Below are 18527 nucleotides of genomic sequence, written 5' to 3' on the forward strand. Positions count from 1 at the left end.
AAGTCCTACAAGGGGTGTAAGGGGTACCTTACACGTAGGCGCCCAAAAGTCAACCTCACTTCCACGTAGTACACCCTGGACTGAAGACTAACGAGGCTCTGGCGACTGGCACTATGGCCAGTATAATTTTGTGTGTGTTGTCCTCTTTTTTTTCCTTGTGTGTGCTGAGTGCCCGTTTACAGCCTCAGCTTTTAACAGAAGTCAGAAAATTTTAAGATTTTTAGTTATGCAACGTTAGAGTTGTTATTTGTAATGATAAGCGGCTGGCCCCTGTATAATGTGACGGGTGCAAAATAGCCTAAGTGCTGACGCACCCAAAATTTTAAATTCAAATTCAAATTAAAAAATTCAAATATTCAAATCCTACAAGCACCAAACTATGTGAGTTTTTCAAAAAGATCCGATCTCTTATGTACTACACTTAATATAGATATTTTTTTATGAAGGGAGCCTTCGAAAATTTGTTATTCATGATTCTGAACATTTCTGAAGAAAACTCTTTTGAAGAGTAAGGCCTTGTGGCCTTAGTAAATTAAACATGTATCGATGCGAATAAAGTCAATAATACCTCCCCCCCCCCACACACACACACATATATATATATATATATATATATATATATATATATATATATATATAGACACACATACAAGGGTCCTTTGGCGAAGATGGAAGTTTTCTGTTGTAGCAACTGCAGGACGTCTTTTGTCAGTGCTTCAGCTGTTTTCAATTTCTTCCATCACAAATCTGATAATCAGTGAGGACTAATTCCGGAGTGTAAGAATATTGAGCATAGCCCTTTCGGAGAGTTGTTGCTGTCAAATTGACCAAGTGGGGCCGTGCATTGTCATGGTGAAGAATGACATTCGCAGACAACATCCCCGGTCTCTTCTTTTGCGTACTTCATCAATGTGCCGAAATACTGGACATTAATCATGACCCCCCTCCTCCTCATAAAAAGTGCACATGAAGAACTTCTTGCATGTCCCAGTTGGACAAATGTGTCCATGAAAGTGGCGTAGCAACATATCCCGAGGCCCTGGGCGAGATTAAAAAGCGAGGCCCCCATCCTTTCTTTAAATTTGAAATGTCAATGTGGTTCGATACAAAGTCTTCAAACATACGTCAGCTAAAGTATTTTACAAATTTAAACAACAACAATAATATTAATTACTGATTAAAGTGATATTTAATAATTTCATTCACTCTGAAAATGTTTTTCTCTGCTTTTCCTTCAGCTGAATTCGCTCACGACTTCTGAAATAGTTGAGGCAATATCGTTCTCTATGGATAATATTGACAATCGTTTTTGTGACATGATCGTTCGGACCTAGGTTTTTATTAACTTCAACCTGGAAAATCTTCTTTCAACGGATGTAGGAGGTACAGAAACAGTCAAAATTATTCTCAACAAAATACAAATATTCGGATGCACCTCACAAAGTTTTCGTCGATTAGCCTTTCTCCACATTAAGTATACTTGTTTCCGAGTTTCCTTAAAACCTTAACATGAACAATAGTCACAGATTCGATACGAGAAATTATTTTATTCCTAACTCATTTATACCGACGTGGCTCTAAAATACTAATTATGTAATATGTTCATTCAAATTGTAACGTTCAACTAGAATTTTAAGCCAGAAAAAAAAACAATGTTGCAGTTTTATTGCCTACATAAAATAGCCTTTTCCATATATTTTTCCCCACTTCTATACTTATTACATTTTATTTTGCATAAGCCCCACGGGATGCGAGGCACATTCAGGCGCGAGGGCCCAGGTGATCGCCCACTTCGCCCACCACTTGCCACGCCACTGTCCATTAGATTCATCCGTTTTAACTACTAACGTTCTTCACCAAACTGTTGACATCATTCGTACACGCTTGTCCGTGACATCGTTTGTTCTCCATAATGTGTTTCCAATCGTCTCAAAATGTCCGCTGGATTAACCTTTCTTCTTCACATGGAATTTGATCAAACGCCGTTGCTCCACAATACTCCACAGCTACAGACACACTACTTGCCGTTATTTTTGCTAACGCTACTGCGCATGCGCCAACTACGTCGGGGCGAACGCGCAATTCGCGATTAAAATTACCACCTGAGCGCATAGTGTCGTTTCCAATATGGCCGCTCTATGTAGGATAAATCTTTGTAGCAGTACGTAATAGCAGCGTGTTGTCATTGCTGGTATGGAAGAGACGTTTAAAATACGCGATATTTTTAAATATTGCGAATGCGATGTGAATTCCAGGAACTATAACGAAGGTGAAGCTGTGCTGAGAGCGAAGCATTTAATTATGATAGGCAAAAATAACACAAACTCATTTCTAGTCTGTGCGAAAAACACTGACAAAACTAATGTATACGCAGGTTCTTCAAAGCAACGCTGTTTCATCTGCACCTCGGTTGTAACTGGGGCTCTCAGAAATGGTTTGAAAATAAAGCAATTCACCTGTATTGCAAAGCTTCAGCAGGAGAATGTAAACGTGCCGTTGCAGTTCTTTTCCCAAAGAGACAGGCTGGTTTAATAACAACGCACGATAATGATAATAATAATAACAACAATAATTTCATTGAGGCTATCTTCAGTCTTCGCTGAAAATTGACTTACTGAATGAAACAGCAACATTAGCATGTCAATTTCCTTTTTCTGACTTACCATTATGATTACAGACATTAATTAATTCTCAAACTACAGGTATTTTCATCTTCGCACTTAATCGACTTGCACCTGTTCCAAATTACGTACATACTACATTGTTTTCGAAGAAAAAATGTGATATTCATAAAGAACAATTTAAAACTTACTTTCATGGTAATAATATTATCTTTCGGAAAGAAAAGTGAACAGACTCGTGCGTTCTTCGTAATTTCCTTGCCGCATTTCAGTTATGCCAATCTCGTCAATCAGTTATGTTTTCCCTGATTTATTTACAAATTTAATTTTGTTGATTCCACTGGGTGGAAATACATGTAAGCTTTTCATTTGTCCTGACCCACAAAACGATTTAGAGGAAAAAACTAAACAGTAGACGTTACTTTTTCGCATATTCCCCATGCTTTGAACGGCTTCAACACAGCAAAGTGTCCTACTTGGAGTGGTTCCTGAAAATCTCACCAGATGGCATATTGGATAATTTTAATCGCGAATACTCATGAAGGATGAAGGTACATCCACAGGATATGTACCTAGGTATGTATATTGCGTATGTGTGTATGCATCTCACAAATGCAAACATATACAAATATATCAGTGGTGTGTTCTAGATCAAAACCTGGGCTATCGCACCATACCAGACTTTTCGCATGAACACAAATTTGTTCTTTCGCCTTCACTTTTTTTGGGATTTGATGGGACACATGTTGCAATTATGACCCTCCCCGATGGCGTAGTGATAACGTCGTCGCCTTCGATACCTGGTGGAGCCATATACTGGTTCGTATCCCAATTTAAATTGTAGGTCTAGTCCCTATTAGCCTACCTGTGCATCAAGTGGACTTCGAACAAAAACTCAAAACTCACACTCAAACAAATAATTATGAAAATGTATCATTAAAAGAACATTGTTAAGGAAAGGATTTCATGTTTCATGTGGCGGGGTTTAAGCCACAGGCCAACCAGACAACAGCGATGCCGCCGAGACTTACGACGCGGCGGGAAGGAGTACTAGCTGAACCTCGTTCTACAGGCTTATCGTGCTGCATTGGTCACTTCCCCGCTCCCCACTTCCCTTGCCAGCATTAGGATCGGCCACCGTAAGAGTAGAAAAGACCTATAGCGAGAGAGAGAGAGAGAGAGAGAGAGAGAGAGAGAGAGAGATGTTCTGGCCTTTGTCACTTTTCTTATTTTCAGCTCTGCAGTCATTAACAATCCCTGGTCGGAAGCTAGAAGACCCCCCCCCCCCCCACAGGGCTCCTCATCTTTCATCATATACAGGGGGTTTCGTAAGTTCGTTTACAACGGTTGGGAGGTGATTGTACGAGTGAAAATAAAGTGGAAAGTTCATGTAACGAAAATCCGGAAACGGCTTTGTTGCCGAGTTATTGACGTTTGAAAACGTGGGAAAATGATTTTCCGAAGTGAATAATGGCAAAATGGGTGGAGAGAAGTCGTCGGTGTTGGGCGGTCCACTAAGAAATTGGGTACGCTCTTGTCAAAAATCACGCGGCAATGTTGTGCAATGTCGGCGCAAGGGATTCCCCAAAGGACGCGAACGAGATGTTGACGGGAGTGGGGTGGGTGTGCGTTCTGCGTGAGCTGGTATCGACGAAAATTGGCATGTGTTGAATGGCACCAAAAAACAAAGAAAATTTCCTGCGCGAAGGGCACCATGACGTAAATCGAAAAAAATGAACTGTCATAGGTTACATACCCTGAAGGGCAGATGGGTGTCCGTGTGATCTGACGTTAAGTACCACATTTCCCGCTAGGGGCGCCAACAGTGTAGGTTTCCTCATGAAGGAGTGCCATTCGTGCTTCAGGTGCTGTGCCAGCAGCAGGTTGTTAAACATTCACGGTTGAATGGAAAGACGTGAGGTTCTTGGACAGTAGTGTTGGGCAAACATTTGACCTAGCAGTGTTACGTGTTAATTCTTAGTCACAGCCCATCGTGTTCTGTGAAGTGCACTAGTGTTAACGGCCATAAACACTTGTAGCCCGGTGTAAGGGATGGCTGCATGCACGTCCTAAGAGCTGATCTGATTTATGGGGAGACTGGAGGTAATAGCGGTGCTGCAAGGCGTCTGTATGGGGCACGTTTTCCAAATAGGGTGTTACCATCGCACACCTTATTTCAAACTGTAGACACTCGACTTCAGGAAACAGGATCAGTGTTGCCACCTCGTCGAAAAGTTGGACGACCGCGAAGTGTGCGAACACGACAGTTTGTGGAAGATGTGCTAACTGCAGTGATGGATCATCCAGGCACCAGTACGCGCGCACTAACAAAACACCTCCCATGTGAATGTGTGGCGAGTCCTGGCAGAAGAGGGGATGCACCCGTACAAATTGAAGAAAGTGCAAGACCTTTTACCTCGGGACTTTGGCCCACGTGAGGACTTTTGCCAATGGTTTGCCAAGTTGAAACTATCCCCAATTTTCAGAATACGGTACTATGGACTGATGAGGCTATCTTCACGAAAACTGGTGTGTTCAATAGTAAAAACAGTCATGTGTGGGAACATGAAAATCCACATACACTGCTAGTGGCACATCATCAGCACAGATTTTCAGTGAATGTGTGGTGCGGGATACTGCATGCATGACCATCTGATTGGACCGAACATTATCCCTGTTCGCCTATATGGACCCACTTATCAAGCATTTCACAGTGAGGTTTTGCCTGAACTACTTGGCATTGAGACAAAGACTGTGGTTTCAACATGACGGTTCACCCCCACATTTCGATCGGAATGTGCGCCATTTCCTCAAAACCGTATTCCACAACCAGTGCATTGGCAGGGGAGGGCCTGTGCCATGGCCACCCCGATCGCCTGATATTACGCCCCTGGATTTCTTCCTCTGGGGAGAGATGAAACGCCTCGTTTACGAAACACCTGTCGTGTCAGCCGAGGACCTCGTTGCCCGTATCAATGTAGCTGCAGCATCGATAGCAGAAACGCTGGGGTTGTTGGGTCGCACTAGACAATCCTTGATTCGCCGTTGTCGCCTCTGCTTGGAAGTACATGGTGGACACTTTGAAAACCGTCTGTGATGAGGTTCCCTTCACATTTCCATTAAGCATACTGTGTGCCCTTCAGGGTATGCAACCTATTCATTTTTTTTTTTCGTTTTTACGTCATGGTGCCCGTCGCTCAGGAAATTTTCTTTGTTTTTTGGTGTCATTCAACATATGCCAATTTTCGTCGATACCAGCTCACGCAGAACGCACACCACACCCCACTCCCGTCAACATCTTCGTTCGCGTCCTTTGGGGAATCCCTTGCGCCGACATTGCACAACATTGCCGCGTGATTTTTTTACAAGAGCGTACCCAATTTCTTAGTGGACCGCCCAACACCGACGACTTCTCTCCACCCGTTTTGCCATTATTCACTTCGGAAAAATCATTTTCCCACGTTTTCAAACGTCAATAACTCGGCAACAAAGCTGTTTCCGGAATTTCGTTACATGGACTATCCACCTTATTTTCACTCGTACAATCACCTCCCAAGCGTTGTAAACGAACTTACGAAACACCCTGTATATAAGGTAAGCAGGTTAAGATACCGGGCGTTCTCTGGTCAGGCCTGTACCCAAGAGGGGCTATAGCACCCACAATCCATGAAATATTTCAATATGAATATTTTGAATAAACACGAAATACTTAAACCCCCCTTCCTTTTCCGGCAAGATTTTAATTCCAACACTGTATATGTAAGAAATCTTAGAAATTATAACAAGAATGGTTTGTGACTTTCAACGGCTAAGATTAAAGGTGGGTATTTTATTTTTTTATTTACTTTTATTTGGGATTACCGCTTACCATTTTTTCCCATATCTATCAAAGGTCGCGATATTGCTGCTACAGCCATTTTCGTCGTCTTCTTCTTCTAAGAGAACCAAACGCAACTATCCTAACCTAACCACCACAGATTATTTACTACCCCAAAAAGCTACCAGCCAATGGGAATGCTTCAAACAGTTGTAGCAGCAAACATTCCCTGAGATAAAAGCACACCTACGATTATGTAGATGAATTATTGTCATTACTTAGTATGTGATGTTGCCTTCATTACCTTATATTCTCTGCCTCTCTCTCTCTCTCTCTATGTCTCTCTCTCCCTCTCTCTCCCCCCAAAGAAACGACCAGATACACCTTCGCCAACGAAGAATAAAACAAATAATCACATCTGTTGTATTGTTCGCACTTGAAAATATCACTAATCAGTATTACAAAAGAATGCACTGATAACATTTATCCACAGATTAGGTAAAAAATCTAATTAAAATTAGAATAGGCCTATATTAACTACTTCAGATACTCATTGTTCCATTCTTTCAGAGATGAACTTTGATTGTAGATGCATAGAAACAGTCGTGTCAGTCAACAATGCATAATCATTACTTCAGTATTGTTGTTCCCAAGCTTCTATATTCAATTAACCCAGGATTGGAAATTCTTATCAACGTACATAAGCAGTGCCGGATCTACAAATCTTGCCCCCCTCAAAATATTACCAAAGGCGCCCTCTACCTACCTACACTTACACACACACACACTATATATATATATATAGGGTGGCTCAATAAGTCACTTAACGCCCTGAGTATAAGGCCACTGCGGCATGGAATTTGAAATTGGCGATGACCAATCATTGCCTGGCCAAGGGGGAACCACATTGACGCCACCCACACGGTCGGCGGCCATCTTGATGTCCGCCATCTTGAATTCAACTTCAGAATTTTAAATGAGAAGGGGGTCGTGCGACATATCAAAATGGGCTAGAATTTCACGAGAAATGCAATGGTGAAGGTTTTTTCGACGTATCTTTAACCAGTAAAAAGTTATGACTGAATTCTTGTACCAATTTGCTCCTTTTCGAGGTGTTAGAAAAATGCCTTAAATTTGTTTAGCGCATCGGTAATGCATCGAGATCAAAGTGACGTCTAGGGAGAGACGTTCGCATGCCATTGCACATTATTTTAATCGGATACATCCATGAAGAGCTGCTCATTATGAATGGTTGTCGCGAACAATTTAAAGTGTGACGCTTCCATTGAATTAAAAGTCCTTCACAGTGACAAAGCTAATATTTATGTTCAGAAGGAAGTTTATAAACAGAATATTCGATGCGTTTTATCTGATAACCCATTTTCGACAGATCAAAGCTGAATGGTTAGTGTTGGTAAGTTAATGGTGTGACGTGCTGTGTGGAACACGATTGGTTAGTCAATTTTCCATCAACGGAACCTTAAATGCTTAGGGCTACTTGGATTTGTTAAATAAACAGTTTTTTTCATCCTTGCTTATGGAAAAAGGTACTTTTTACAGAGTTTTTTCAATAGGGAAGAACACCAGAACATTTATGGGAACGTTATGAACCAGTTTTTGTCCAAAGTTAGTTATCAGATGACAAGGGTCACATATTCTGTTTATGAACTTCCTTCTGAACATAAACATTAGCCTTGTCACTGTGAAGGACTTTTAATTCAATGGAAGCGTCACACTGTAAATTGTTCGCGACAACCATTCATAATGAGCAGCTCTTCATGGATGTATCCGATTAAAATAATGTGCAATGACATGCGAACGTCTCTCCCTAGACGTCACTTTGATCTCGATGCATTACCGATGCCCTAAACAAATTTTAAGGCATTTTTCTAACACCTCGAAAAGGGGCAAATTGGTACAAGAATTCAGTCATAACTTTTTACTGGTTAAAGATACGTCGAAAAAACCTTCACCATTGCATTTCTCGTGAAATTCTAGCTCATTTTGATATGTCGCACGACTCCCTTCCCATTTAAAATTCTGAAGTTGAATTCAAGATGGCGGACATCAAGATGGCGGACATCAAGATGGCCGCCGACCGTGTGGGTGGCGTCAATGTGGTTCCCCCTTGGCCAGGCAATGATTGATCATCGCCAATTTCAAAATCCATGCCGCAGTGGCCTTGTACTGAGGGTGTTAAGTGACTTATTGAGCCACCCTGTATATATATATATATATATATATATATATATATATATATATATATATATATATATATATATATATAACAGTTGGGCTGAAAAGTTCATAGGCTGACTCATAGATGGCGTTACTAGAATTAAATCCATGTGATTTTTACTTAGTACTAACCTTCAAAAGATACGTGTATAAATTTCACAGCTGCCGGATAATTAGTTCGTGAGATATAGCATTGTGAGTGAAGCAGTTTTTGTTATTGTGAAAAAATGGATAAAAAAGAATTTCGTGTGTTAATAAAGCATTGCTTTTTGGCGAAAAAAAAATACTGTTGAAGCCAAGGCTTGGCTTGATAAACATTATTCGGACTCTGCACCAGGAAAATCAAGCGTTGAGAAGTGGTTTGCTAAATTTAAACGAGGCGAAATGAGCATCGAAGACGATGCACGCAGTGGACGCCCCAAAGAGGCTGTTACCGACGAAAACATCAAAGAAGTCCACAAAATAATTTTAAATGATCGTAAAGTGAAGTTGATCGAGATAGCTGAGACTTTAAAAATATCAAAGGAACGTGTTGGACATATTGTGCATGAATATTTGAACATGCGAAAGCTGTGTGCAAAATGGGTGCCGCTCGTGCTCACAATCGATCAAAAGCAACAACGTTTTGATGATTCGGAGCAATGTTTAGCGATATTCAACCGTAATAAACACGAATTTTTCCGTCGATATATTACAATGGATGAAACATGGCTCCATAACTACACTCCAGAGTCCAATCGACAGTCAGCCGAGTGGACTGCACGTGATGAACCGAATCCAAAGCGTGGAAAGACGCAACAGTCGGCTGGCAAGGTTATGGCATCAGTATTCTGGGATGCGCATGGTATTATATTCATCGATTACCTCAAAAAGGGCCAGACCATCAACAGCGATTATTACATAGCGTTGTTGGAGCGTTTAAAGGATGAAATCACGAAAAAACGGCCCCATTTGAGGAAGAAAAAAGTGCTGTTTCATCAAGACAATGCACCGTGTCACAAATCAATGAAAACGATGGCAAAATTATATGAATTAGACTACGAATTGCTTCCCCATCCACCATATTCTCCAGATCTGGCCCCCAGTGACTTTTTCCTGTTTGCAGACCTTAAACGAATGCTCGCTGGAAAGAAATTTAGCACTGATGAAGAGGTAATCGCCGAAACTGAGGCCTATTTTGAGGCTAAAGAGAAATCGTACTATAAAAATGGCATCGAAAAATTGTATGACCGCTATAATCGTTGTATCGCCCTCAAAGGCAACTATATTGAATAATAAAATCGAATTTTGTCAAAAAAATATTTTTTACTATGTTAGCCTACGAACTTTTCAGCCCAACTGTTATATATATATATATATATATATATATATATATATATATATATATATACACATACTTACATACATACACATGTAATTCTTGATCTCATGTTGACAAAGTCACATATAAGGGCCTAGAGGGTAATTCAAAACTCCCTTAACACCCCCCTAATAAAAGTAAAGGAGTTAGGCTGGGTACAACTGGTCATGATAGAACAGGTTAGGCCTAGGGGGAACTACATTGGTGGCGTGTTCCAAGCGGACGTCCGCCATATTTAATTCAACTCAAAAATTTTAAATGGGAAGGGAGTGATGTGATATATACATGACACTGTTTTCTCACACCTGGAAAATGATACATTTGTTACAATAATGCAGTCGTAACTTTTTTGCTGATTAATTAAAGATAGGTTGAAGAAATCTTCACCACTGCATTTCTCGTGAAATTCTAGCCTGAAGTCTGACTGCCACGCGTGAAACCCGGGGTGGGTGATCTAAGGTCGGAATTCTCCCTTCTTTGTCCCGCATAAAGCGACTCTAGGGACCACCCAGCCTCAAATGAAATTGTACCCGCGGGTGGAGGTGGGAGTAAAGGCGGCCGCAACGTGTTGCTGATCACATCACCTCCAAGATGGGGGCCCTACCCCCATATACCCTAAATGTGCCTTCATGGCACGGTGCTATATGCACATGAAAATTTAATTTTATCTTTACCTGTATATATTGTATCATGTACGAACCCTCTACTATGTAAATGACTGAGGCCCCCCTAAAGGCTAAAGGCTTACTTGTCTCCAGACCCCCCACGCCCCGCACTGCGGGTTTTTGCGGCTTGTAGATCCGGCACTGTTAGCCACACATTTTCACGACGTGTTAGCAGCTGGGTGTGCCCCGTTCCCGACACACTCTGAATCTTCCATGGAAATGCTGCTTCAACAAGCTCTGTGCGTCCACTGCCTGCTTCGTCACGCGCTCGTACACGATCGGCACTCTTCGGAAGTCAGAGGCCGGCCTCACTGTTTACGTTACAGGTGAACGCGCCCCTGAAATTATGTTTTCCCACACGAATCACATAGGTTGTTATGGGGCACTCTCAAGCGGGCCTCGCTGAAAGCGCAGATAGAGTTCCAGGCAGGGTTGGAAACTTGCGGTAATTATCGGAAGACCTAGAATTTCAGTTTTCTTTTATTAAGCGTCGTTTAATGAAATTATAAGTAATAAAATAATCCGTAATAGACAAATATATTAGGGTAGGCCCGGCCTCTGCGCCGCTTAGGACGCTTCACCACTGATAACAACCACTGGCGGATTTATCAGGGGGCACAGGGGCACGTGTGTCTCTCAAGTCATGACTAAGTATTATGAAAAGTGATGATATTACTGTATAGCAACGAACAGAAAAGTTCAAGCAACATAAAATAAAATCTTTCAATAATATTATTTCCAGACTACCAAAGAATATAAAGAAATGGTTTAACACAAATAGACTAATCTCTTCTGGACAAGTCCATCAGGATTTTTTCTCACGGAGAGCAGCCATGCTTAACGTGAGGGGACATGGGGGATGCTAGCCCCCAGTTAGTAAAATTCTCATAAAGCACCCCCCTGCTGGGATAATTTGCATAACTATCCCCCTCCCACTGCATTTTCTCCATGTTGAACCCATTCAAGCATCCCCCACCTTTTCCCAAACTGAGAAAGCACCTCAGCCCAAGCTTGGAATTTTCACATCAACCTTTGAGGGACAGAGTAATATTTCATAGGTCATAACAACTCATGTTTGATCTTTTATTATAATTATTTTACAACTACACTCTGTAAAGAAAAAATTGCGACACTTTCTCGGATATGGTTTTCACAAGATTATGAAGTGAATTAATACAATAAGAAAAGCAGGATTTGTCCACCAGCCGTATTTGTGAAGGAGCGTTCTCGAATGCATTAGTAAACTGTAGAACGAGCAGAGGTGCTATAGCGTTACAAGGGAGAGGATAGGAGGGAGTGAGAGAGGCAGGAGGCATCGTCGGTCGTGTTCGTTCGATGGAAAACCTCTTGTCATGTGATGCCTCTCTCACTCACTCCTATCATCGCAGAAGAAACTGGAGATGGTTTTGCGAAAACGATAACATTTATCCAACGCCCCCAGTTATTTTCTATTTTCATTTATCTTTTTATGTTTCAATGCAAGAGGACGCTCTGGTGCTACTCTGTTGCTTTGCATTGTGCAGGAGGGAAGTTCGCATCGCACGAATCACTCATCGGCCTCCATGCAACAGAGTAGTTCCAGAGGGAGCCTCTTGCATTGAAACATAAAAAAATAATTGAAAATAGAAAAGATCTGGGGGTGTTGGTTAATGAATCTTGTGAAAACCATATCCGAGCAAGTATCACTATTTTTTCTTTACAGAGTGTCTTCAGTTTCTAAGATAGTGTGTGTGTGTGTGTACGTTGATTGATTTGCTTTATTGCTCGCTTCTCTGACACTTTTGGCTAATCGAGAAGATGGAAATGAATGGAAAAAATCACATACACATATGAACAGAACATATCATAACCTATAGGCTCCACAGAGGATTGTACTGGGTGTGAGTCCAGAGCCTCGGTAGTCTGCAATAAGCCGTCCAGAGGGTAATATGTGAAAGAGAGTTTTATATTTGGGTGCTTGTGGGAAAATCACTCCTTACGCTCATGTGTTTGTGGGTGTGTATGTGCTTTTCTTGCCTCGCCGATGGCGTAGTAGTAACGTCGAAGCCTTGTAATCAAGGGTCTAGGGTTCGATACCCGGTAGAGGCACAAGTGGTTCGGATCCTTCCTTAGCCTTCCTGTGCATGAAGTGGACTTAAAACCAAAACTGAAACTAAAATGTGCTTTTCTTTTCATATGAAAATGTGAGCACATGCTCACTATTGAACAGATATACTGAAGAAGTAGGCGCTTTCTGTGTGAAAATAAAACTTTTTATTAATTTGGAATGGAGTATTTTCTACAAAGACTCGGCAGAAAATAAAAAGACTATTCTGTTCTAAAATACCTAAGTAATAAATTTTATTCATGCCACATACACTTGCTTTTTATTTGGCACAATATAATTTAATATAACAATAATAATAAAACAGAACGTTATAAGAATGCGTCACACAAATTAACACACCAACCTCAAACGTGGCACATGTTTCATGTATAATTGCTCATTAGTGATATAAAAATGCTGTGTAAGAAGGTGTACGCTAGAGTAAATAGTACCAGCGAAATTGTCCGTGGCTACATTTTATCCCCTTTCCTTGACAATTCTACATGTTTTAAGGAACTGACTTGTACTGATAATTTGCAGAGATTGTGAGCTGTTTTATTTGCGATTCTTTTCATTTCTTGAAGCCCACAGCGAGTAAAGCAAGCGAATGAACATGATAATGGGCAATTTGCCCGGCAATATTTGCTGATCCCTCACTCGAAATCTCCTCTGTGATGTGTTTATATTTTGTAGAAGTGAGTACAAAAATGTGTTAATTTCTTTTAAGTGAATGAAAAGGTGCTCTGTGTAGTTCATAAACTATACTAACAATGAAATAATTATTTCAAAATTCGTAAAATAGGTGAGTAACATCAATATTCCAATTGCATACTGGTAGTTTGTGAAATTGTAGTTCCATACCACTCCTCAAGTTTACTTGCTTTTACACGCCCTCAGTTTTAACCCTCTTTTTTAAATGCAAAAAGCAAAATATGAATCTGTAAGTGCAATCGGCACGAAATGTCAGTGGTGGCTGTCATCCAGCGGGGTGCAAAGGGTGCGGCACCGTATTTTTTTCCCCGCACCTCCTTTTTAAGACATGTTAGTTACTAAAGTGAGACCGCTGTTATTGTGTACAACAGACTAGCATTCATCCCAGGCATGTAGCCAGGGGGAGGGCTAAGGGGGTGACCCCCCCCGAAATGCTACAAACATCTAATTTAAATAATGTTAGTGGTAATCAATTGGGGAACGACTGAAGATGACCGGACCCCTCTCCGATTTTCTTCATATTTGGCATACTCACTAATTGAGGCCTCCTAATCACGAATCTGAAGATAAAAGTTGTCGGAAACTTCTAGAAATTGCAAAATAAGCGAAAATAAGGCGTAAGTTTTCGGAATGGAAACCGTCGATTTTCGCGAAAATTTTTGTTCACAAACAAACATATATATTCTTGAGACTACCACGACACCAAATCTTAACTATGTTTGCCTAACCTAACCGAAACTAACCACACATCAATGGTGCTAGCGTCAATGGTTCGCAATTATTTTGCAATTTCTAGACGTTTCTGACAAATTTTAACTTCAGATTTGGTAATTATGCGATATAGCCCGAACACCTCTCACTCGTTTATTTCGTTCATTTTAGCATTGATACTTACCGATTCTGCATTGCGGAAGATTATTTGAGGTAAAGTTATGCCTTTTTCCACAAAATAGTGTCAACTTTTCATATTACGAGTCATTATTTGTCTTCCTTGTTCTGCTTGGGTAACAGACAATATGGCGTGCACTCGTCATGGATCATCGTGCGTCGTGCTTGTGTTTTGTCAATTTGGAGTGGGGTATGCAGTGTTTCAACCTTCTTAACCGAAAAATACCTACTTTCGTGTTCATTGTGTCATCACAAACCATTGACGGATAGCCCCAAAAAAACATTCACGATAGCCCCACAAACCATTGACAAATAGCCCCAAAAACCATCCACGATAGCCCCAAAAACCATTCACGATAGCTCCAAAAACCATTCACGATAGCCCCACGGACCATTTCCGGCAATGTTAGGTTAGGTAAGCATAGTTAAAAAAAAACCATTCTCGTAAAAAAAAAAGGCACGTTTGGAAACACTGGCGAGACCGTGTGACTTTCGACACTCGTACCATCTGCAGGTACATAATGGAAACAACGGCAAGATGTTGTCGCTTTACAGAAAATGCAAGTTCCTTACATAAAAAGTGATTATTTCTTGTCCTGCAGCATTCTATGGTGAAGTTTTCAGTTTCCTCGAACGAAAATACCTCTAAGAACTTCGACAATGCTACAGAAACTGATTTCAGTAAGTTGTTTCTCCTGTAAATTTGAAGAAATCCGTTCGGGCTATATCGCATATTTACCTTAGATTTGTCATTAGCAGGCCTCAATTAGTAAGTATGCCAAATATGAAGAAAATCGGAGAGGGGTCCAGTCATCTTCAGTCATACCTTAATGGGTAACTGTTCCATCTCCGCAAAACGTATTTCTTCAATTTTACAGAAGAAACTACTTACGGAAATGAGTTTCTCTGCCATTTTCAAAGTTCGCGGAGGTATTTTCTTGGTAACAGTTCACTATGGGGGTGACGGATTTCTTCAAATTTACAGGAGAAAGTACTTACGAAAATCCTTTTCTGTAGCGTTGTGGAAGTTTGTGAATGTAGTTTTGATCCATTTTAATGCGAATACATGTTGTTTTCTGCGAAAATCTCTGTCCGACATGCTGTTTCAGCTGCCTTCATTTGCTTTCTGCACGAGAGCACAATGTTCCGTGTGTTAGGTGACGTAAACCCCATAATGAGTGTTTCAAACTCTGTGTTTTCACTAGAACATGACGTGTCGAGTATTTTTAATTTTTTAATTATTTTTTTTAACTATGCTTGCCTAACCTCACCTAACCTTACGGGAAATGGTTTGTGGAGCTAACGTCAATGGTTTTTGGGGCTAACGTCAATGGTTTGTGGGGCTAACGTCAGTGGTTTCCGAGGTATTAGCATAATTTCAAATCCGGGCACGAAAGTAAATATTTTCTTGTGAACAAGGTTGCAACACTGCATAAATCGACAAAACACTCGCACAACGTGCGATGAACCAGTACACTATCGCCATAATGTGTGTTGCAGAATGGAAATTACAAGTAACAGTAAGTGCTCGTAAATGAAAGAAATATACATTATCGTAGTTAGAAATGTATTATTTCACCTTAGGAAATGTTCCGCATTCCAAAATAGTACGTTAGCAATGTAAAAAAGTGTGAAATAAGTTTTTTGTAGGTGTCACCCCCATAGTGAACTAGTACCATTTTCTTTCATCGTTGAATCTATTCGACCGGGAATTCATGTATTTTTGAAGAGAAATATATCTCCGACGCACAATTGCCATTGCTTGTATTTGCTTTTCTCTACGTGAACCGGATGTTGCGTATGTATGATGACGTAACCCACTGTCAGTGTTTCCAACCACACCATTGTATTGCAAGAAAAGGAAAAAACAAAAAGTACTACGACCCCAAATTTTAACTATGTTTGCCTAACCGTGAATGGTTTGTGGGGCATTTCCGGTTAAGAAGATTGGAAACACTGCATACCCACTGATGATCCACGACGCTAGTCAAGCTGGTGTGTCACGCAAGCTAAAAAAGGTAGAACAATAATTACTGTAAATTTGAAAAATTGAAATTATTTTCATGAGAAAAACAAAATGCCACCTTAAACAATGTTTCGTAATGCAGAATAGGTAAGTAGGAATGTTAAAAATGATGAAATAAACGTGTGAGAGGTGTTTTGCGGAGATGGAACGGGTAATAAACATCTTGTATAATAATTTGTAATATACTGAGAAATTAATCTTCAGGGCTTCTATCCCCCCTCTTTCACCTTTGCATGGCAGCTGCTGATAAGGGATGAGCCCCTCCCAAAATAAAATCCTGGCTACAGACCTGATTCATCCTACTCTGAAAGAGAAGCCGCATTTACTTTCATGTACTGGCAGCAGTCTCAATAAAGATAATCAGCCGTTGTATTTCTTTTGTGAGCATTGTTGTAAAAAATTGTTTCATTAAGTGGTATGTTTGTTTTTCGATAATTGCCTATGTTCAGTGTGGCAGTTCATTTGTTGTTGGCAGCACTGCAGAAGGGATTTATATTAGTGAAGTAAAGTTGCTGTGCACTTCGCATTTTGTCCTGACACCGCAGCATCTGGTGGTGGACAGAAGGTAGGCTATATGTTACGTATACGTAAAAAGAAAGCATATGATTGGGTAGTAATAAAGCAACAAAACATTTTAATTAAAATGAAGCAGTCCAAAAAAGTGACTTGATATTTACTTGTGTGATGGTCCTGTTTATCCGCACAATATAATTATATGTTTATTGAAATTATGAATTTCATATTATACATGTTACTTTCTATTAACAGTTAAAAAATGTATAATAACTAGTGTGTACAACGTTAATTATGTTTTATATTATTTATTGTGTTAAACGCTGTATAAATTAGGCAATATTTGGAATTCTAACGTTGCTATAGCAACGAAAATCAGTAGTCGGTAGCAATGGATGTAATGGAATTGGAAATACAGGGAATAATGAACTGCATATTGCTCAGTTATTTCATAGAAGTTGTATCTTCACCTTCGCATTTTAGTTCAAAATATTTATGAACGAATTGTAAACGTGCAAATGATTGACACACTTGCAAGTGTATGATTACGTATTATTGTGTTATTTTCTTTTTCGAATAGTTAGAACTTCAGGTTGCATCGTAGTTATTATTATTCTTTTGGTACCCTTGGCCCTCTGTACCCCCTAGAGAAAGTGAAATATCTTGCATGGTTTATGAAGATTTTGTTGTTTATGAACGTTTTCAGTTGATTTTAGCTCTCGGAAATGTATTATTGTGAAGTAAGCTACGTCTGTTACCTTAGCGTGTTACTTTAATGTGAAGCAGAACAGCCCGAAAGCCTCACACAAATGAATATAGCACCCAAAACGACTTTCCACAACAGCAGCTATAATTTTACATAGTTTTGTTAGGTTTGGTACTAATAGTTATTTTCAGCATGTTTTTTTGCTAGTTTAGTATACAAACAAACAGTTTTTACTAACAAAAAGCAGTGAAAATACTTCGAAATTGCAGGTTTTAAATGACGTGTGCCATTATTTGGTATCAAATGTCTCCGTTATTTCTGCTTTCCTAACTCTGGAACCACTTTTACATTACATAAAACATTGAAATCTGTCGATTAAAAAACAAGTCGATGTAATTCTCGAGGGGTACAGTGGGTAAATGGTCCCTTTCTTTTACCCAACGTACACAACTGAACACTCAGCAGTTGTTCTCACCTGTATAATTTTTTTTTACGTTTGATTAATATCTAAATTTTGTGCCTCCATTGGTTGTATTGCAAAGGTTCAAAAAGTGTGTATTTCACTACATAATTCAAGAAGACTAACGTGTGTCTAAATGTTTATACTCTATGACTGCCTCCTTTGGAGTGTAACATAATATATGTCATCATGGATGTCCAGAGGAAAGGCAAGGTGTGCCACAGTCTCTCCTGGAAAATGGATGTCAATGTAAAATCATATGTTTTACACATAAAATTTAATTCAATACTATGAGGGGGTAAATATGCCTTGCTAGTCTATGTATGTCATTGGCCTTCCTTACAGAAGCTGCTTTTTTTTGGTGCTAAAATCAAGCAAAAAAAAAGTAAGTCGCTGGTATTCTTCAGTTTCAATTGCATATTGTTATTGATGCCTA

The 18527-nt window shown here is 40.0% G+C and overlaps 1 protein-coding gene across 2 annotated transcripts in view; it reads left to right on the plus strand.

The window, feature by feature from the left end:
• Positions 1-13420: 13420 nt before the first annotated feature.
• The window catches only part of Sec5 (exocyst complex component secretory 5), a 45232-nt gene continuing 40125 nt past the window's right edge, over positions 13421-18527 (plus strand). The window contains exon 1 of one of the 2 annotated variants that reach the window (XM_083139338.1): positions 13421-13589. The gene's annotated coding sequence lies outside the window, so the exon portion shown is untranslated. The remainder of the gene's footprint in view (positions 13590-18527) is intronic. The other variant, XM_083139339.1, reaches the window with a different exon arrangement.

Source organism: Lepisma saccharinum, chromosome 17, assembly GCF_977018435.1.
Source record: "Lepisma saccharinum chromosome 17, izLepSacc3.1, whole genome shotgun sequence".
Classification (NCBI taxonomy): Eukaryota; Metazoa; Arthropoda; class Insecta; order Zygentoma; family Lepismatidae; genus Lepisma; species Lepisma saccharinum.